General features: G+C 36.8%; 1 pseudogene; it reads right to left on the reverse strand.

Annotated features, from left to right (window-relative positions):
• Positions 1 to 11,085: 11,085 nt before the first annotated feature.
• On the reverse strand, positions 11,086 to 13,171 carry LOC117038697 (serine/threonine-protein kinase ULK2-like; annotated as a pseudogene).
• Between the last annotated feature and the right edge of the window lie 9,174 nt (positions 13,172 to 22,345).

Consider the following 22,345-nt stretch of genomic DNA (forward strand, 5'->3'; position numbering starts at 1 on the left):
ACCATTCAAATTGTAGTGTTAATATTTTTTTCACCATTTTTTAGGAGCTCTTTTTTTTAAGGATTTTAATTTTTTATGTTTTTTGCAAATATTTGTTTCAGAGCTTATTACTTGCCTTTTAATTTTGTTTGTTGTGTTTTTTGATTTGTTTAACTTTAAATTTTTATTTACTCATGTTTATTCACTTGCTTTTATTTGACTTACATTGTCTTTAAATTTAAATGTTCCTTCTAGCAGAAGATTTTAGTCACCTAGGAAAGCATGATTTATATTTCACATGGTTGGATATTTTAAAAGTTCTATGATTTCTGTTTTTCTTTTTTCCTTCTTTTTTGTTTTTGGATTTCCTTGAGGAACTTATTCTATATCATTTGTGCTGTGTTGGATAAGTTGAAGTTTTCTTTGTGGTCTAGTCATGATTCATTTTTGTAAATGTTTGATTTATAGAAGCATTTTCTATTTCTGGGGTTACAAAGTTCAGCATATATTAATGTAACCTTGTTATTTAGTTCAGTTCTTTTATGCACTTATTTATTTTTTATTGAATTGATTTGTCATGGATTGATAGTGGTGTGCTAAAATATCTCATGATTGCATAACTGTCATTTCTGCTTTCATTTATATCAGTTTTTACTTTACATATTTGATGTCATGTTATTTAGTGCAAAAGATTTGTGATTCTGTCTCACTCATTCATTCAACATTTATCAAGAGCTGAAGATAAAAAGATAAATAAAATGTGATCACTCCTCTCAAAGAACTCGCAGAGTATTGGGTAAACACACCCAGAGACATGATAACAATACAGTTAGGGTTGCAAGAGAAGTGAGGGATTTGGGGGGAAACATAATCCCGATTGGATGGAGGAGGATAGCAGGGCATTATTTAGTCAAACAGAGTGATCCTTTGCCTTGTTTAATGATTTTATCTTCAGTTCTACTTCATTTTATAATTGTGCCATTCATACATTTTCATTCCTTTGTAAGCTGCTGTAATTGGATTTTCCCTTAAAACTCAATCTGGAAGTCTGACTTGTAGTAAAAGAAATACTGAATTCATTTGACAAACATGTATTGAATTCCTGCTATAGGCCAGGTTTTGAGCTAAGCTTCAGGATTAAATGGTGAAGACAATCAATGCTCAAGGAGCTTGCAGTTCACTGCAGGATAGCAAATAAATAAACTGACAAATCACTAATGGAGCTCACAGGAAAGGTTCTCAATTTAGATGTAGTCTTGAGCCCTAAAAGATAAGTAGGAGTTCTTTGTTAGGAAGGGAGACAGGGATAGGGATTTCAGATGAAAAATAACATGTCCAAAGGGCAAGATCTGAGAGACAGTGTGATCCATTTGAGGAAATGTTAAGTATTAAGAATATGGGTAAATCACTGAGATTCTGGGATGTTTGGAGTGGTATGAGAGAGGGTGCTAGAGAGACATAAAGGTGCCAATCATGGTAGAACCTTAACTTCAGTCAGAAGATTCTCAAGAGCCATTTTAAGTTGTTGAGTGAGGTGGCTGGATCTGCTTTTCAGAGATTCCTTTGGTGATAGCATGAGGAATGGATAGAATCTAAGCTAGTCTAGAAGCAGAGAGGACCAATTAGAGGTTATAATATTTTGTTAGGAGAAAATGATGGAATGGCATTTAAGATAAAAAAATGGATTTATTCTAAAGATACCAATAAAGTAGAATTATTAGGACTTTCTGATTGATTGGATATGGGAGATTATGAAGAATGGGTCAAAGCTAATACCAACCTCCTCTTCGCCACTCACTCCTTGTCCCCCAAGTTTGGGAAACTGGATGGATGCTGGTGTCATTCATTGACATGAGAAATACTGGAGGGGAAACTGATTTTGGAAATTTTGGAGAGATTGAGTTTGAGGCACTTGGAGGATATCTAGGTGGAGTTGTCCAACATGAAATTTGCTATGGAGTCTGGAACACAGAATAGAGCTCTGAGGAGGCACCATACGCTGTCAGTCAGTAACATGAAGGTCGGAGCTTAACTTTTGGTGGAGGAGGCAATCGTACAGGTACAGGGAAAGAAGGAAAGGACAAGGAATTCTAAAGCACTAGAGTTTTTGTCTTCTATCTTCTTTATTTAATGCTTCTTTCCTGATATTTTAAAATTTTTTTTTAATTTATTGGGGTGACAATTGTTAGTAAAATAACACAGATTTCAGGTGTACAATTCTGTATTATATCATCTATAAATCCCATTGTGTGTTCACCACCCGGAGTCAGTTCTCCTTCCGTCACCATATATTTGATCCCCCTTACCCTCATCTCCCACCCCCTAACCCACTTACCCTCTGGTAACCACTAATCTATTGTCTGTGTCTATGAGTTTTTGTTTTCATTTGTTTGTCTTGTTCTTTTGTTGTTTTTGGTTTATATACCACATATCAGTGAAATCATATGGTTCCCTGCTTTTTCTGTCTGACTTATTTCGCTTAGCATTATACTCTCAAGATTCATCCATGTTGTCACAAATGTCCTATATCATCTTTTCTTACTGCTGAATAGTATTCCATTGTGTATATATACCACAACTTCTTTATCCATTGATCTATCGAAGGACATTTTGGTTGTTGCCATGTCTTAGCCACCGTAAACAAAGCTGCAATGAACATTGGAGCACACGTGTCTTTATGGAAAAGTGTTTTCAGATTTTTTGGGTAGATACCCAGGAGAGGGATTGCTGGGTCATATGGTAATTCTATTCGTAATTTTTTGAGGAACCTCCACACTGCCTTCCATAATGGCTGCACCAGTCTGCATTCCCACCAACAGTGTATGAGGGTTCCTTTTTCTCCACAGCCTCTCCAACACTTGTTACTATTTGTCTTGATGATAGCCATTCTTACTGGGGCGAGGTGATATCTCATTGTGGTTTTTATTTGCATTTCTCTGATGATTAGTGATGTTGCACATTTTTTCATATGTCTATTTGCCATTTGTAGGTCCTCTTTGGAGAAATGTCTCTTCATGTCCTCTGCCCATTTTTCAATTGGGTTGTTTGTTTTTTTGTTGTTGAGTTTCGTGAGTTCCTTGCATATTTTGGATATTAGCCCCTTATCAGATATCTGATTTGCAAATATTTTCTCCCATTTTGTAGATTCCCTTTTCATTTTGTTGATAGTTGCCTTTTCTGTGCAGAAGCTTTTCAGTTTGATGTAGTCCCACTTTTTTATTTTTGCTTTTGTTGCCTTTACTTTTGATGTCAAATCCAAAAAATTATTGCTGAGACTCGTAACAAGGAGCTTTCCTCCTAAGTTTTCTTCCACGAGTCTTATGGTTTCACGTCTTATGTTCAAGTCTTTAACACATTTTGAGTTAATTTTTGTGTGTGGTGTAAGATAGTGTTTCAGTTTCATTCTTTTTAGGTAGCTGTCTGGATTTTTCCAACACCATTTATTGAAGAGACTGTCTTCACTCCATTGTATATTCTTGGATCCTCTGTTGTAAATTAATTGACCATGTATGCATAGTTTTATTTCTGGGCTCTCTATTCTGTTTCATTGATCTATGTCTATGTATTTATATTAGTACCATACTCTTTTGATTAATATAGCTTTGTAATAGAGTTTGAAATCAGGATGCATGATGCCTCCAAATTTGTTCTTTCTCAAGATTGCTTTAGCGATTTGGAATCTTTTAGGGTTCCATACACCTTTTAATATCATTTGTTTTATTTCTGTGAAAAATGTCAGTATAATTTTGATATGGATTGCATTGAATCTGCAGATTGCTTTGGATAATATGGACATTTTAACAATATTAGTTCTTCCAATCCATGAGCATGAAATATGTTTCCATTTATTTGTGTCTTCTTAAATTTCATTCATTATATCATAATTTTCAGTGTATAAGTCTTTCACCTCCTTGGTTAAATTTCTTCCTAGATATTTTATGCTTTTAATGTAACTGTAAGTTGGGATAGTTTTCTTTTTTTCAAAGATTTTTTAATTAAAATACAGCTAACATACAATATTATATTAGTTTCAGGAGTAGATCATAGTTATTCAAAAGTACCCATCTAGCTCTATACAGTGTTGCTACCACATTATTGATTTTATTCTCTATTCTAAAGAAATGATCACCATGAGAAGTCTAGCTTTTCCCCCTTTTGAAATTTTTCAATTAGAATTGACATTCAATATTATTTTATATGAGGTTCAAATGTACAGCATAGTGGTTAGACATTTATATATCTTAGGAGGTGATTAGTAAAATTACAATGGTGTAACCATTGTCACCCCAATAAATTTTAATTAAAAAAATAATAATTTAGGAAGTGATCTCCCTAACTAGTACCACCTGGCATTATACAAAGTTTTTTTTTTTTTTTTTTTTTTTTTACCATATTATTGATTATATTCCCTATATTTTACATCCCCATGACAATTTTGTAACTACCAATTTGTATTTCTTAGTACCTTTGCCTTTTTCACCCTGCTGCCAAACCCATTCCCATCTATCACCTTGATAGATGTAATACCTATCTGGCACCATACATAGTTATTGCAATATTAATGACTATATTCCTTATGCTATACCCTACGTCCCCATGACTACTGTGTAACAACCAATTTGTACTTCTTAATCCCTTCCCCTTTTCACCCATCCTTAACCCCCTCATCTTAAAGAAGTCCCTCTAAGCTTTGTTGTAATTCTGGTTTGGTGATGATGAACTCCTTTAGCTTTTTCTTGTCTTGGAATCTCTTTATCTGTCCTTTAATTCTAAATGATAGCTTTGCTGGGTAGAGTAATCTTGGTTGTACATCCTTGTTTTTCATTACTTTGAATATTTCCTGCCAATCCCTTCTGGCCTGCAGTTTCTGTTGAGAAATCAGCTGACATTCTTATGAGGGCTCCCTTGTAGGTACCTTGCTGCTTTTAGGATTCTCTCTTTGTCTTTAACCTTTGGCATTTTACTGTGTTTCCCTCAAAATAAGACCTAGCCACACAATCAGCTCTAATTTGTCATTTGGAGCAAAAATTGATATAAAATCCAGTCTTTATATCATATCATATCATATCATATCATATCATATCATATCATATCATATCATCATATCATATCATATCATATCATATCATATCATATCATATCATACTATACCATATCATATCATATCATATCATATCATATCATATCATATTATGCCATATTATAGTAAAATAAGACCGGATCTTATATTAATTTTTGCTCCAAAAGATGCATTAGAGATGATTGTCCTGCTAGGTCTTATTTTTGGAGAAACACAGTAATTATAATGTGTCTTAGTGTTAGCCTCTTTGGATTCATCTTGTTTGGGACTCTGTGCTTTCTGGGCTTGTATGCCTATTTCCTTCACCAGGTTAGGAAAGTTTTCTGTCATTATTTCTTCAAATAGGTTTTCAAGTCCTTGCTCTCTCTGTTCTCCTTCTGGTACCCCTATAATATGAATGTTGGTAAGCCTGATGTTGTCCCAGAGGCCCCTTAAACTTTCCTCAGGTTTTTAGATTCTTTTTTCTTTTTGCTGTTCTGGTTGGGTGTTTTCTCCTACCTTATTTTCTACATTTCTGGTTCGATCCTCTGCTTCATCTAATCTACTGTTGATTACCTGTAATATATTCTTCATTTCCATTATTGTATTTTTTATTTCTGACTGGTGCTTTTTCATGTTTTCTATCTCCATTTTTATGTTTCCCACCTCTTTGTTAAAGTTCTCCTGAGATCAGTGAGCATCCTTATAACAAGTGTTTGGAACTCTGAGTCTGATAGATTGCTTAGCTCCATTTCGCTTAGTTCTTTTTCTGGAGCTTTGTTCTGTTCTCTCATTTGGGTCATGTTTGTTTGTCTCCCCATTTTGGGTCCCTCCCTGTGCTTATTTCTATGTATTAGGAAGGGCTGCTATATCTTCTGTCTTAGTAGAGTGGCCTTATGTAGTAGGAGTCTTGTGGCACTCAGTGGAGCAGTCTTTCTGGTCAACTGAACCATGCATTCTAGGCGTGTCCCTTGTGTGGGTTGTATGTGCCCTCCTCTTGTAGTTGAGCCTTGGTTAATAATTGCACATAGACCCTTGGACTCACTGGTTGTGAGGACTGGCTTTGACTACAGTGTCAGAGTTGCTGTGCAGGGGCTGACCCTACAAAGCAGGATCTGCCTCAGCAGGACTCTGGTGCCTGCCCAATTTGCCCCTTGGGTGTGTCGTACTTGGAGGTGGCCTGTGATGCTTCAACTAATTTTGAAGCTGGCCACTGGGGGCACCAACCTCAGGACCATCTTGGAGAGGATCCACTATAGGTCAAGTTCAGCCACAGTCTGTGCTCCACCTGTGGCCACCCACAGGAGCCACAAAGAAATCAACAGATGGCTGCCACCTGTGCTGTGCTTGGATGCGCCTTGAGAGGCCAAGCTGTGAACTAAAACTTTCTGCCACTACTGCTGAGCTTAGGGCTGCAGAGGTACAAGACATGCTCAAACCAGATGCTGCTTGTCTGGGTTCTGTGAACCTTTGAGAGACCCTAGGAAAGTCTGCAGCTTGAGCTAACGCAGGCAGTTTGTATGAAAAAGCCACTGGAAGCGGGTTGGTTGTGCCTGAAATTTGGGTGAGGTGGGGTCTTGAATAGCTAGGGCATGGCGAGTGAACTGTAGGAAGGGGGAAGGCTCAAAACAACAACAACAACAACAACAAAAAACAAATCAATGGCCTTTACCAGTTCCTCCATCCAGGAGAAAGTTGCCTCTCTAATCCCCGTCCCAAGCCAGACAACGCAGTTCCCCACCATATGTCCCTGCCACGTCTACAGCTGCTGCCCCAGAGCTGTAGCTCAGAGCAGATGATTCCGTTGATGGGTAAGTCCACGATCGGTCCCTTTAAGAGGAGTGCCTGGGAGTGCAGCTGCCCTCCATCTCACTCAGTCTCAATCTCTGCTGGTTTTCACAGCAAGAAATTATGGGGACTTTTGTCCCTGGCACTGGAAACCTGGGCTGGAGTGGGGATGGGACCTCTTGCTCCTCTGGGGGTGGAAGGGACCGCCACAGCTGAAATTTCCTTTCAGATCTTTAATGGTTACATGCAGGTATGGGACCGGACTGTTCTGTTTCTCTGCCCCTCCTACCAGTCTTGAGGTGGCTTCTTCTGCACGTCTTTAGTTGTAGGGCTTTAGTTAAGCAAAATTTTAGGTGATTCTCAATGATGGTTGTTTTGTAGTTTAGTTGTAATTTTGACGTGGTCATGAGAGAAGGTAAGCACAGCGTGTACCTACTGTGCCATCTTGGTATCCCAATTCTGGGATTGTTTTCTTAATTTTTCTTTCTAATAGTTTGTTATTAGTGTATAGAAAAGCAATAGGTTTTTGTATATTGTTTTTGGGTCATAAAACTTTACTGATATTGTTTGTTAGTTCTAACACTTTTCTGTGGGCTCTTTAGGGTTTTTAATATGTAATATGATGTCATCTGCAAACAGACACAATTTTATGTCTTCTTTTCTGATTTGGATGCCTTTTATTTATTTTGTTTACCTAATTGCTCTACCTAGGACATCCAATACTGTGTTGAATAAAAGTAGCAAGAGTGGGCATCCTTTTTTCTCCTTGATCTTAGAGGAAAAGGGTTTATATTTTCACTGTTGGGAATGATATTTGCTATAGGCTTGTCATAGATGGCCTTTTTTTTTTTTGAGGTACATTTCTTCTAGACTTAATTTGTTGAGATTTTGTATTGAAATGACATATGATTTTAATTCTTCTTTCTGTTAATGTAGTGTATCATTGTTTATTTATTGCAGATGTTCAACAATTCTTGCATACCAGGGATAAATCCCACTCGATCATGACACTTGATCTTTTTAATGTGCTCTTGAATTTTGTTTGCTAGTATTTTTTTGAGAATTTTTATATCTGTATTCATCAGGAATATTGGCCTGTAATTTTTTTCTTTTTTCTTGTGGTACCCTTGTCTGGCTTCAGTATCAGGGTAATGCTGGCCTTGTAAAATGATTTTGGAAGTGTTCCTTCCTCTTATTTATTGAAGGGTTTTAGGAGGGTTGGTATTAATTTTTCTTTAAATGTTTTATAGAATTCACCCATAAAGCCATTTTTTCCTGGGCTTATCTTTCTTGTGAGGTTTTTGATTACTGATTCCATTTCCTTGCTTATTATTGGTCTGTTCAGATTTTCTATTACTTAATTATTTATTTATAGTAAGTTGTATGCTCTAAGAACTTATCCATTACTTCTAAGATGTCTATTTTTGTTGTTGTTGTATAATTGTTCTGAGTAGTCTCTTATAATCCGTTGTATTTCTGGGGTATTTTTTGTAATGATTTCACTTTTCTCTTTCATTTCTGATTTTTTTAAATTTATTTTTTATTAGTATGTCTAAGGGTTTGTCAATTTTATCTTTTCAAAAACATCTCAGTTTTGCTTATCTTTTTTTAATCATCTTTCTAGTCTCTATTTCATTAATTTCTGCTATAACCTGTATCATTTCCTTTCTTCTGCTAACTTTGGGCTCAGTTTGTTCTTTTTCTAGTTCCTTGAGATGGGGAGTTAGGTTGTTTATTTTAGATTTTTTTTCTTAATATAGTCTTTATTTCTGTAAACGTCTCTGTTAGAATTGCTTTTACTGCATCCTATAAATTTTGCTATGTTGTGTCTCCATTTTCATTTGTCTCAGGATACTTTTTATTCCTTGTTTTAATTTCCTCTTTGACCCATTAGTTTTTCAGCATGTGTTGTTTAAATTCCACATATTTGTGAATGTTCCAGCTTTCCTTCTGTTATTGATTTGTAGTTAAATCCCATTGTGGTCAGAAAAGAGACTTGATAGGATTTTAATCTTTTTAAATTTGTTAAGACTTGTTTGATTGCTCCTCATATGATCTAACCTGGAGAATGTTCCTGGTGAACTTGAAAAGAATATGTATTCTGTTGCTTTAGAATGCAATGTTCCATATATTTCTTTTAGGTCTATTTGATCTAAAATGTATTTCCAGTCCCTTATTCTCTTAACGATTTTTGTCTGGTTGATCTATCTATTGTTGAAAATGGTGTATTAATGTCTCCTATTTTTGTTGCATTGTTGTCTATTTTTGGCTTTATATCAATTAATATTTGTTAAATATAGTTAGATGCTTTGGTATTGGGTGTGTGCATATCTACAATTGATGTATCCTCTTGATGAATTGACCCCTTTGTTATTATATAATGATCTTTGTTTCTTGTTACAGATTTTGACTTAATGTCTATTTTGTATGATATAAGTATAGATACTCCTGTTCTGTTTTGGTTTCTGTTTGCCTGGAATATGGTTTCTGCTAAGAAGTCTACTGATAGCTGTATTGGTGTTCTTTTGTAGGTGATGAGTCTTTTCTTCTCTTGCTGCTTTAAAAATTCTCTGTATTTGATTTCTGAGAGTTTGATTTTAATGTGTCTCTGTAAAGATATCTCTGGGTTGAATCTGTTTGGAGTCTTTGGGCTTCTTGTACGTAGATAGCCATATCTCTAAATTTGGGATGTTTTCAGCCATTATTTTTTAAAAATAAGTTGTCTGTTCCTTTCTTTCTCTTTTCCTTCTGGGACTTCATAATGTGAACAATTGTTTCACTTGATGATGCCCCATAATTCAAGTAGGCTTTCTTTACTCTCTCTCTTTCTCTCTCTCTCTCTTTTTACCTTAGAAACACTTTATTGGTTTTATTTTACTTTAGTATACTTCTGTATAGACAATAATAAAAAGGCTATTACACAACGTCAATAAGTTTTACCTAGTTTCAAGGATAATGCATGAAGTTACAAATGAGAGTTAGAAACACTGTACTAAAGACCTAAAAATACAAACATCATATAAATAAATGTTCAATTAACTGCTGGAATTTCATACTGATAAAAGTAAAAATTACATTACTTTGTCAAAGTAAAGGAAAACCATGTTTTTATTAGTATGCTAAAATTAGATTAATGCCAAAGAGCTTCTGTGCAATTTGTCAGAGTTCAGATTTATAATCTAAAAGGAATAGAACCAAAGGATTAAAACTGGAGAATAGTTTATTCAATCATTCAAGCACATTATCTGTGACTAGCTATTTGGTGAACTGTGAGGATTAACATGAAAAATACATATTAGGCTGTAAAGAGCTGTCCATTACCTAAGAGAAAACAAATTTCATTTTTTCACTAACTTCGTATCATTAACAAGCCTTTAGAACACCAACTTTGTTTTGGCCCTATTAAAATTCTTGAGAGTATCCCTTGATTGGTATATTTTTTTAGTACTGCCCAAATAAACCTAGCCTTTAATAAACTTATAAGTCACAGGTATCAATACACATTCTGCATGCACATTAAAAAATTCAACCAAAAGCAATCAAGCAGCAACTCAAAAATATCACTGAGAAAATCTGTGGGTGTCGATGAACAGGTTAAATAAATGCAGAGGTTCAATGAGCACAAGTTTTTACTATTTAAAAGTCCACTAGAGATTACATATGAATTCTGGAAAGAGTGTGTGTATATAATCAAGTAAAATATATTTTTATACAAGTTTCTTTCTGAGCTGTTTAAGGATGCATGCTCAGATTTAGACAAACTTACCCTAAGTATCAAACTTCCTAGATGAGACAGATATTTTTTCTTTTTCTTTTTATACCTCAATTGACATGTGGAATTTCACACATTGCTCTGGTGAACTGAATGAAGAGGCACTCACTTTCATTCTTTTTTTTTTTTTCTTTTACTATTTCATTTTTTATTATCCTTAAGAATAACTTAAGAATATCCTTAAGAATATAAAATTCTAGTTTTAAGGTACATTTATTTACCAAGTTCAAACTGAGAGCCAGGTGGAATACTCTTGCTTCTGTTTCTACAATAAAAGGGCAGGGGTGACTTTCTCCAATAAGGCAGATTTCCTACAAATATGTAGTTTTTGAAGTGTTTTTTCTTTTTGAAATTACTGCTTGTTTTTTGGTAGTCACCAGGTCAGAAATTACAGTTTCCTGGAGATGAGGCAACAGAACTCAAACTGTACTCCCAAACATATCACTTCACATCCCACCACGGGTCCATGGGACAAGCCTGCTGCTACTCACATGGTTGAGGAACTACAGCAGAGTGCTGACAATCTTCTTTTAATACTGTATTTATATTTATGTACATTTTAAATATCTGCAGAGTCCTGGCAAATTTTAGTTAAGCCTTCCAAAAGAAGAACTGCCTATGATACTGATAATATCTTCAGTCTGCTGAAACATCTCATCCAGGGTTGCAGATTCACCATTTCTACATCACAATTATAGATGAGTTTCTCTGCAGTTACACTGTTGATTTCATCAATAAATCTCTTGTCAAAGACGAAGCTATTCAGCTTTTCTATAAATTTCTTGCACATGGTGATGCAGAATTTATATCGTTCATTCAGATTTTTGATGACCTGTTTCATTGCCATGGACAGGCTCAGTTTCCCAGACTTGATCTGGGCTTTGTCAAGATGCAGAGATGCTGCTAGCAGCTGTGCTGCTTTCTGTATAACACCAATTGCTCCACCTGCCCCAGGTCTTTACTAAGTTGGCTGATCTGATCCACACCACACTCTCTTGAAACTGGTACAAGGAGACAGCAGATATGCACAGCTCTGGGTTTCCCTTCCTCACAGATACCAGCTCCAGCACACATTCAGTGAACATCAGCATCACATTCAGGTAGCATATGGTGTCTGTGTTCTTGCTCCATCAGTGTGTTTTCTGGCAGTTCAGGGGCTTCAGAGATGATGAGCCCCTCTAAGCTGGGAGGTGAAGCACCATAAGGCATGTATCTGAAGTTAGGAGCTGCCTCTACTCCTGGAGGGGAAGACCCCCAGCGTGACTCAGTTGGAAAGCCTACACACACTCAGGTACTCATGGAACACAGGGTGCCTCCAGAGCTGCTGGAGCCCACTGCAAGGAAACAGGATATGGAACACAGTACCCAGAGTGAGTGCACAGAGATAGAGGCTTCCATGTCCACTCCTACTGAAGTTGTTCTTGTTCAAAGGACAATATGGGTACAAGGGGGGCGTGGCACTGTGTGGAGGAGACCCTACAGTAAATAGGACAGTCCTGGAACTTGCTGCTCTTCCCACAGGATGGAACACCGTAGGCTCCTGCATTGGTCGTTCTTTATTTAAACTGTCTGTGCTGTCCTGATGTCCACCTAAAGGTATCTACTTGTTGATCTGATAATTTCCCAGTACTGACAGATCTGCCAAGCACTGCCTTATTCTGCTGCTCAAACTTCTGCCTCTCACTTCTTTGTACTAGGAGACAGAGCATTCATATGGGTCATTCCCATCTTTAGACTGCCCTTCAGAAGGTCCATGATGAGTAACCAAGGCTAGCAGGTTGGAAGATGCTTATATTTTAGGGATTTCAAAAGGAGCTGTGGTATTAGCATGAGAGCCAATGATTTTTTTGCACAAGGGTTTTAAAGAACCAATCAGAACTCTGTTGGATAAGACCCCATGTGCTTGGTGGGAGAGGTTCCTAGGCTGCCAGCCCTTCTGGGTTGAGGAGAGTAGCTATACCTAATTTGTGTGGGATGGGCAAACGGGGTCAGAGTACTGCTTTCTGAGCTTCTGCTTGTTCTGGTAGATGTCAGCAGCCTAACACCCAATAAGAAAGACTGTGGTGACTGAGCTTGCGTCACTGGAGAACCTGAAGATTTTCTACTTCTGTATTCATGGCCCTAAGGATGTCCATAGCAGACTGACTAAATTGCTCAGGAATGGTACCAACCAAAGGGGAAGGTGAATAAGGCCTGGAAACCCAGTAGAAAGCCTTCATCCAATTGTCTGTACTGTGTCTGCTTGTGCCAGGGAGCAGGATTCCAACTGGAGGAAGTTGATAGGGCTGGTGTTAGACCTTTGTACCATTGCAGATCTTGGAGAACCATGTAGATTTGTGCCAGAGCTGGCAGTAGATGGATGTAAGATTATGCTTTATGCACTGAGAATTCCTTATCTGAGTAGGAACTGGAACTGGAACTGGAACTGGTGCCTTTTCACTATAAGGTGACACAGTAAGCTGACACTGCCCTGTGTTCCAGTGGAGGGGTGGCAACTTGAGAGTTGCCAGAGACAAACAGGGAAAAATTAAGTTGTGTGGCCTCAGACTGAGAATTAGAGGAAAAGTCTTCATTATCCCTGTGTTGAGCCCTCTCCTATGCAGCCTCCAGATGGACACCATCTTTCCTGTGTTGAGCCCTCCCCACATGGCCTTTCTTTACTCTTTTTATTCTAATTTCTACTTTCTTTGTTGACTGGATAATATCAAGGGGTCTGTCTTAAAGTTTACAGAATCTTTCTTCTGCTTGGTTGAGTCTTATGTTGAAGTGTTCTATTGCATTTTTCTTTCCATTTATTGTATTTTTCAGCTCTAGAATTTCTCAATTTTTCAGTTTGTTTGTTTTGTTTTTGTTTTGCCTTCTATCTCTTTGTTGAACTTCTCATTTTGTTCATGCATTATTTTCCAGAGTTCATTGACTTGTCTCTCTGTACTCTCTTGAATTTTGCTGAGATTCCTTAAAATAATTATTTTGAATTATTTTTCAGGTAACTTGCAGATCTCCATTTCTTAGGAGTCAGTTACTTGAAAATTATTATGTTCCTTTGATGGTATCATGTATCCTTGCTATTATGTGTTTCTAATAGCTTGGCATTGATATCTATGTATTTGAAGGAATGGCCACATCTTCCATAATTTTTGAACTGGTTTCAGTGGGAAGGACTTTCGAAGTTGGCTGTGAGGGTACCACCTCGGTGGGGTGCAGTGTCTCTGGTTTCTGGGAGGGCACAGAGGCATAGTCTTTGTGCAGTTCCACTGGCTGAGATGAATGATGAAAAAGACTAAGGGAGGTCTTCTGTGGCCAAGTTTGTAGAGGTTCTGTGGATTGCTGTGGCAGCTCAGTCTATTAAAGTACTCAGAGGCAAGGACTCCTGAGATTCTCCTATTCTCCCCTTTTACCTGTAGGACACAGTTTTTATTCAGGGCATATCTTTTGGCATCAGGTTTGGCATGTTGGCACTCAGAGTGTCAGCAGAGCTGAGCTCCTGGGAGACGTACAGTGTGGAACTACCACAATGCCTGGATCCTGGGGCACAGGTGTACTTGAGTGGCATGCTGCCAGTATCTGAGGTGTGATTACATTTGTTGTGGAACCAGAGTCTTGTGTTCTGGGGCTCTCTGCAGTGACTTGGCTCCAGGGGGAGGCATTCATTTGTAGCATTGGTCCTGGGATGATAGGAATAGTGAGCAGGATGCAGTAGCAGCATACCTTGGGAATGGTGGGTCAAAGTTTTGCTTTTTCCCTAGGGAGGCAGGGTGAAGAGGAGCCACAACTAGGCCCTGATTGTGCTGGGCCAAATCTCTGACTCAGGACCCCAGGGCGTTGGGTACAGAGGAGTAGCAACAGCAGCAATATGGCTTCTGTGATGGAGGGTCAAAGCTCCAAAATGGGATCCAGATGGTGTAATGCAGGACAGCAGCAGCTCAGCATTAGTAATGGTGGGTCAAAGCATGGCATGGGATCCAGGGGCAGGGCACAGAGCAGCAGCTATGTGGCCCTGGTTATGGTGGGCTTTGACTTAAGACCCCAGGGCAAGGTGCAGAGCAGTGGCACCTGCAATCCCATAGATGTCAAGGCTCTGTGGCATCTTGACTTACAGAGTCTGGCACAGTAATGACTGGGGCATCTGGGAGCAGGTATCACTACAGTGACAGCTCCATGCTTGAGGAGGAGATGTGGTAGGGGGGACTCTGGGTAGTTTTGTCAGCTGGGTTAAGTTTTGATGGAGACTGTGGTGATTCTCAGTAACAGAAGCTGAAAACATCTATGGCAGTGAGGTTTTCTGGGTTTCTCCTGCTCTCCTTTCTCTGTGGGGTAAAATCTCTCTGAGGGGATCCCTCTTGGTGCTGAGCTGCTCTGGACTGGGGTAGGGGCTGATGCAGGTAAAATGCTTCCTGTGCTTTACTAGATGACCATCTTCAGTTTTTGAACTCCACGGGGTTTCTGATGCTTCTTTGTTACACTCCAAAGCTTTCCTGGAGCTATTTTCATGAGATTTTAGTTGTTTATTTATTGTTTTTGTTGTTTTTGTGGGGGTGATGAGTGTTGCGACCTCCTAGTCTGCCATTTTGCTGATGTCACTTTAGACAACTACTAATCTTTATCCTGTCATCATAGTTCTGCCTTTTCAAGAATGTCATATAGTTGGAATCATACAGTATGCAGCCTTTTCAAATTGGCTTCTTTCACTTAATAACATGCATTTATAATTTCTCTGTCTTTTCCCATGGCTTGACATCTGATTTCTTTTTAGCACTTAATAATATTCTATTGCCTGGATGTACCACGGTTTATTTACCTACTGAAGGACCTCTTTGTTGATTCCAAGTTTTGATAATTATGAATAAAGCTGCTATAAACATCTTTGTTCAGGTTTTTAAGTGGACTTAAGATTTTAGCTCCTATAGGTAAATACTAACGGACGCAATTGCTAAACCATGTGGTGAGAATATGTTTAGTTTTGTAAAAAACCACCAAAATGTCTTTCAAAATGGTTGTATCATTTTCCAGTTTCACCAGCAAGGAATGAGGGTTCTTGTTGCTCCACATCCTAATCAGCATTTGGTATTGTCAGTGTTTTGTGGCTATTCTAATAGGTGTGTAGTAGTATTTCATTGTTGTTTTAATTTGCAAGTCCATGTGATACATGATATAAAGCATCTTTTCTCTTGCTTATTTGCCATATACAGAAGCTCCTTGACATATGATGGGGTAACGTTCTGATAAATCCATTGTAAATTGAAAATATTGTAAATAAAAAATGCCTTTAATACACTATTTTCCTGAACATCATAGCTTAGCCTGGTCAGTTTCTACTGAATGCACATTGCTTTCACACTATTGTAAAGTTGGAAAATTGTAGGTTGAACCATTGTAAATTGGGGACCATCTGCATATAAATGTATCTTCTTTGGAAAGGTATCTATTCAGATCTTCTGTTTATTTTCAAATTACTTTTTTATTGTTGAGTTTTAAGAGTTGTTTGTATATTTTGGATAATGATCCTCTACCAAATATGTCTTTTGAAAATGCTTTCTCCCAGTGGTGGCTTGTCTTCTCATTCTCTTGATAGTGTCCTTTGCAGAGCATGAACAGCCTGTGTTTTGATAACTGGAGTTCTACTGTAAAGAAGCCACAAAATAGCGTAAGTTTTCTGCACACTAGCCTCCCAAAGATTGTTATTCTGTGTAGAGTAAGAGATGCCTCGCAGGTCTCCTCCAAGGAAAAGCTAAAGGAAGAGAAAATAAGTGATGTGGACTTTTATTTCACACAAGTGACTTATATATCTAGCATATAACAGAACTTTAAGTACTTCGTTTTGAGAAGGGAGAAGGAGAAGGGAGAAGGTCAACAAAACAAGGCACCAGACACATAATGTAGTTAGTTCAAACTCAGTATTACTGTGTTACTTTACTGCGTGACCATGAGCAAGTTACTTATTCTTTTTGAGAAACAACTTCTTTATCTTTAAAATTGGTGGAATATTACCTATTTTCGCAGGGTTGCTGTGAGGATTAAATGACATAGCACATGTAATGGTACCTAGTACAGAGCCTAGTTTGTGATATGTGTGTCCCACATCAGTCACTGCTTGCCTTTTTTTCTTCCTTTAGCACTCCCTTTTGTGGAGGGATTCAAAGCTACGAAATGAATAGCTATTTAAAAAGTTTATAAGTGATCCAATACCAATTTTAAACATATATGCTAACTCTCAGTGACTGTGTATATTACACACTTGTGTGTCTTTACAAAAGAAAAATTCTACCATATGTCTCTTCTATTAAATAGCATTTAGACCAAAAGGCCCATTTGAAAAAAAAACCACTGAGGATGCAGAACCTAGTTTTAATAAAACACAATTCTGGATGACTGGAAGGCAAAAACCAAACTAATAGTTCCAAAGGTCATGATAAATGAATTAGGAAAGTAATCAAAATGGCTTAGCAAAGCAATGCTGCCATTCTTCATCTTAATGAATCTCTTAAAGAGTAAATAAAAGGAGAAAGATGAAAGTAATTATTGACTGTGTACCTAGGTATTGGAGCTGCTGTTATCTCCAAGGAATATAGTTCATAAAGCTAAGGCTGTAGGTGTATATACTTATATATCACGTAGTTGCCTCAGAGCTAAAAAACTATATGTTATGTTTACATAGTGAGTATATAAATACTTATTTTAACAAACATGTTATGTACAACTCTATCTTTCTGTCACATCCTGCTAAATTTATAGAGCAAGTGGGAGTTAGAAGGGCTAGAGAGAACATGGCAATAGGTGTCAGAGGCTTGAGTCAGTTCTCATTTCTGCCATTTCTTGCTGAATAGAGAAGACATTAAATATCCTGGCCTGCCATCGAAAAACAAAAAAGGTGGAGGAGACAAATGAGGGAAAAAGGTTATTAGAAAGAGTTTTAAAAAGGAGGATGAATGATCCACAATATTATTATTGTTATGAGAAATGTAATAAACACTCTTTCCATGGATATTGTATTAAAGGATGGTTTACTGGTGCAGATTTTATTTGCATCGACCCAATAGAACACTATTAGAACTGGAAAATTCCTGTTCATTTTAATAATTGATGAGAAATATGCAGATTAGCCTTGTCGCTTTTTGAAACAGGTATTAAACAATCTTTTTTCAGTACATTATAACTCATAATATAATAACTATAGTGCTTTACATTTTTAATTTAAAGGCATTTATAAATTCTGTCATGAAAACATTATGAAGCCAGTATAGAAGTGTTATTCCATATTTTATATAAGAAATGGTTTATATATATGTATATAAAATAGGTTATACAAAAAGTGATTATATATATGATTTTTAAAAACAGAATAAATATGTCACACATACGGTTTTGTTACCAGATTTATTTTACTTAGCAGTATACTTTAAATAAGATTCATGTCATTGCATATTCTTCCATATTATTCCTAAAGGTTGTATAGATTCTTGAATTTGAATATGCCATAGTTTATTTAATGTAAGTCTATAACTGGACTTTTAGGTCATTTTCATTCTTTTAATAACCCTGTGGCAAATATATTTGTAGCTAAGTCTCTGTGCTCCTCTATGATTACTTCCTCAGAACTAATTCCTAGTAGTGAAATTGATGAGTGAAGAATTAGAGCAACTTTAGGGCAGAAAAGTTTTGAATCAACCAGAAATTTTAAGTTAATTTATTGTAGAAACAATCAAGATTAACAAGAATAATGGTAACTTTCTTGAAGCTAGGGCAGCTCTAAGGATCAGAGCAGGGTATCATATGCCTAGAGAAGAACATTGTTAATACAACCCATAAAAGGGTTGTGGCTATGGTTGTAAAGAGAGCACTTTTTAAAAATCCACTTGAAATTAAGGGAGTGGATTTAAGATTAAAGAACGGATATGATTTTCCCAGTGGTTAGGTAACTAGATGTAGCTTTAATGGTGGACTGGAGGGCTAGAGAGGACGTTGTTTGGAAAATTTTCTAGAAATCATGGGGCAACATTTTGCTGTCGTGGGATATACGTTACCATAGCATAATCGTTCTGACTTGTGTGGAAGCACCAGGAAGAGACAGGTTTTCTTTGTGACCGTGGCTATAAATTACTCTTTGGAGAAGAGATTTTAAGAGGCAGATATTTCATGCCTTGATCACACAGTGCAACAGAATTCATCTTTTTCAGAATGATTTTTTTTCTTTTTTTCTCCTTCTCTTCCTCCTCCTCGTTCTTCTTTGTAGTAGGGGAGGGTTATTTTAGGATTGATTTAGACACAATATATCCATCTGATAGCAGTTTATTCAATTCTATTCTCAAAATGTTAAGCTTTGGATAGACTGTTCTTCAGGCATATTTTTCTGTCTAGGCATAAGTTAAATGGCAGACAAAAAGAGGCTCTGTTAATATCAGTTGTATCTTGAAAACCAAAGGCAACCTGGGGCCACATATCTGTCATTTCTATCACACACAGAGAGTATGTGAATCTCAGCTTCCCTTAACCCTGTTCAGCCTCAAGTCCTAAAGAATTTCAGCTGGAAAAAAATAGCTTCATTCAGTTTTTGTGTCAATACTAACCAAATCTATATTTAGCACCTTACCATCTCTAGGAGGTGAGGTGAGGGATTAGTCAAATGTCTGCAATTTTAACTCCTTGAGAAGTTATAGCTTAGCCCACCAATATTCTCAAAACTTCTGAGAATAATTGGGCAAGAACTTGAATTTTGTTTGACAGGGGCCCTAGCAACCTTCCCCTGACACTTGTTAGTCCAGAGTTTTCAGCTGTTGACTGGTGTCTTGCTTCATCCTGGGCACATTACCTTTCATGCAGAATTTGTCCCTTACAACCTGCCTCTAGGTTTTGTACAGTTTCCTGCTGCTCTGACCTCCATTAACCCTATTAGGCCCTTTGAATATTGACATCCACCTATATTGGATCCAGGATACCATGTTGATTTGTGTCTGCTGGAAGGCCATAAATACATTTACATTATTTCCTTCTGGCCTTTGCTTCTCTCATCCTAATATACTTTCATTTCTCCTGTTTGCTTTTAAGATCTCAACACACCTAGTAGCAGAGGCTGAGTGAGTTATTCTACTGACGATCGCTGCATACTACAGAAAAAGCAGTGAATTAGTTGTCCCATTCTTAAATATGAAAATGAGGGAAAAGTTTATTTATTGCAAATGTAATATTCAATATAAATGATTTATTTTACTGTGTTTCTTTCTATTGCCAATTTTCCTTTGTGTCAATTTTGGAAACACAAATGCAAGAATTTTGTTTCCTCTGTATAATTACCTTTTGGTAGATATAATTCTTTGCAACAGCGCCCTGGAATCACTCAAGGCATGGCAGTAGGAAAAGCATGAACTATCTTTAATTTTGTTTTCTGATATTTAATGGAAGGGTTAATCAACATCTGTAATATTGTAGTAGCTTCTGTCAAGCTTTTAAAAAACCTAAACAGTTACTATTGCCTTACTTGGGGAGATGTATATGAAAAAATTTATATTTCTTTCCCTAAAATGATAGTCATGGGGATATATTACAGGGAATTATGCTCTCCACCGGCGGTACCTGAATATTGGAGGTGTCATTTAGGCCAAGTTTGTTGAATTTATACTTCTACATATTTTACTGTTCTATTCTATTTTAATGGTAACATCTTTAAGATGAGGGGTGGAGGAAGAAAGAGAGAATATGATTATAGTCTATCTCTTATAATAATACATTTGCTGTTAATAAAGTAAACCCAGATACTTAAAATAATTACAATTGAGTGATGAAAAACATTTAGATGTAGAGTTTTACATTTTATATCTCAAATCAGTATTGTTAAATTTGTTCATACATTTATATTTTGTAATTTGAAATTGAAACTGTTTAAATTTAAGATAAACAAAACCACAATGAGATAATACCTCAGACCTGTCAGAATGGCTATTATTAACAAGACAAGTAATAACAAGTGTTGGAGAGGAAGGAACCCTCATACAATGCTGGTGGGAATGTAAATTGATACAGCCACTATGGAAAGCAGTATAGAGGTTCCTCAAAAAAATTAAGAATAATGGATGGCCATAGATATATTATGCTAAGTGAAATAAGTCAGGTAGAGAAAGACAAATACCATATGATCTCACTTATATGTGGAATCTAAAGAACAGAATAAATGCACAAACAAAACAGAAATAGACTCAGAGGTATAAGGAAAAAAAAATGACTGATGGTTGCTATACAGTAGGGGGCTGGGAATGGGGGAATGGGGTAGAAAGTACAAATTAGTAGTCATAATATAGCCATGGGGATATGAAATACAGTTTGTGAAATATAATCATTAATGTTGTAAAGATTATGTAGGGTGCCAGATGGATACAGGACTTATTAGGAAGACCACTTCATAGACTCTGTAGATGCCTGACCACTGAAACACTATACACCTGAAGCTGATGTAGAATAATATTGAATGTCAATTATAATTACATATATATATATATATATATATATATACACATACATATATATGTGTGTGTGTGTATATATATATATATATATATATTTACAGCATGTGGAGTACAGCATAGGGAATATAGTCAATGGAATTGTAACAGCTATATATGATGTCAGAGGGGTAGTAAATTGGGGGGTTATCACTTTGTGAAAGGTGTAAATGTCTAACTATTACATTGTTTTGTATACTTGAAACCATACCAAAACAAAACAAAACAAAACAAAAGCCTCTAAAGACCAGTAAGGGACAACAATCATGGCCAACATCAATGAACAAAGGCTTCCTCTGGTAATTAGAGACTGGTCAACTGGACTCCTGGGCAACTTCTGAGGTATGACTTGGAATTTTTGTGATCAAGTTCTCCTAGTTCCTTCTTGTCCTTCTCCAGCATTATGAGTCTTCATTCTTTGTCTCAATTCCTGGTGCCACTGATGTTTTCTCTTGGCTAGCAGATAGTTGGAAGAAACTAAGGGAGAAAATAAAATAGTAAAAGAGGGTAATATCTTAACTCAACATTTTTCTGAAATTGGTCTTTGCATCTATAGGCGAGGGTATGTATGGCCCACATAATTATTGACTCATAAACCTCACAGTGACCTTACTAGGGGGAAATGCTGGGCAGAACAAGTTGGAAAAATAAGTGGGAAGAAAGAAGGGAATGTCTAAGTATGCCTTCGTCCACCAGGTGGCTCCCTCGTCCACTCTTGCACAGCCCTTGTGGTTCCTAGCTGTGGTCTCTTATGCCACGATTTCCACAACACAGGCATACTATTGTGCTTCCCTTTATTGCGCTTCACTAATGTTGTATTTTTTTTTACCAATTTGAAGCACGACCCTCTACCAGCAAAAAAATCACAACTTTCTTTATTGTGGTGGTCTGGAACTAAACCTGAAATATCTCCAACATATGCCTGTATAGTAAATCTTTTAATGCTTTTAGCTGTATTATTGGGTTGGTGCAAAAGTAATTGTGGTTTAAAAGGTTAAAAATAATTGCTAAAACTGCAATTGCTTTTGCACCTACTTAATAGTTTGCATGCTTCTAGCTGTTATTGTTTGCTGTGTAACTAGTTATTTCAAGACTTAGTGGCTTAAAACAATAAATATATATTATCTCAAAAAAAAAGAATAAAATTACTGTACAACCCAGCTATTCCTCTTCTAGGTATCTACCCCCAAAATCTGAAAAACATTTATCCATAAAGGTATATATACCCCAATCTTCATTGCAGCATTATTCACCGTT

This window comes from Rhinolophus ferrumequinum, chromosome 19 (genome assembly GCF_004115265.2).
Source record: "Rhinolophus ferrumequinum isolate MPI-CBG mRhiFer1 chromosome 19, mRhiFer1_v1.p, whole genome shotgun sequence".
Classification (NCBI taxonomy): Eukaryota; Metazoa; Chordata; class Mammalia; order Chiroptera; family Rhinolophidae; genus Rhinolophus; species Rhinolophus ferrumequinum.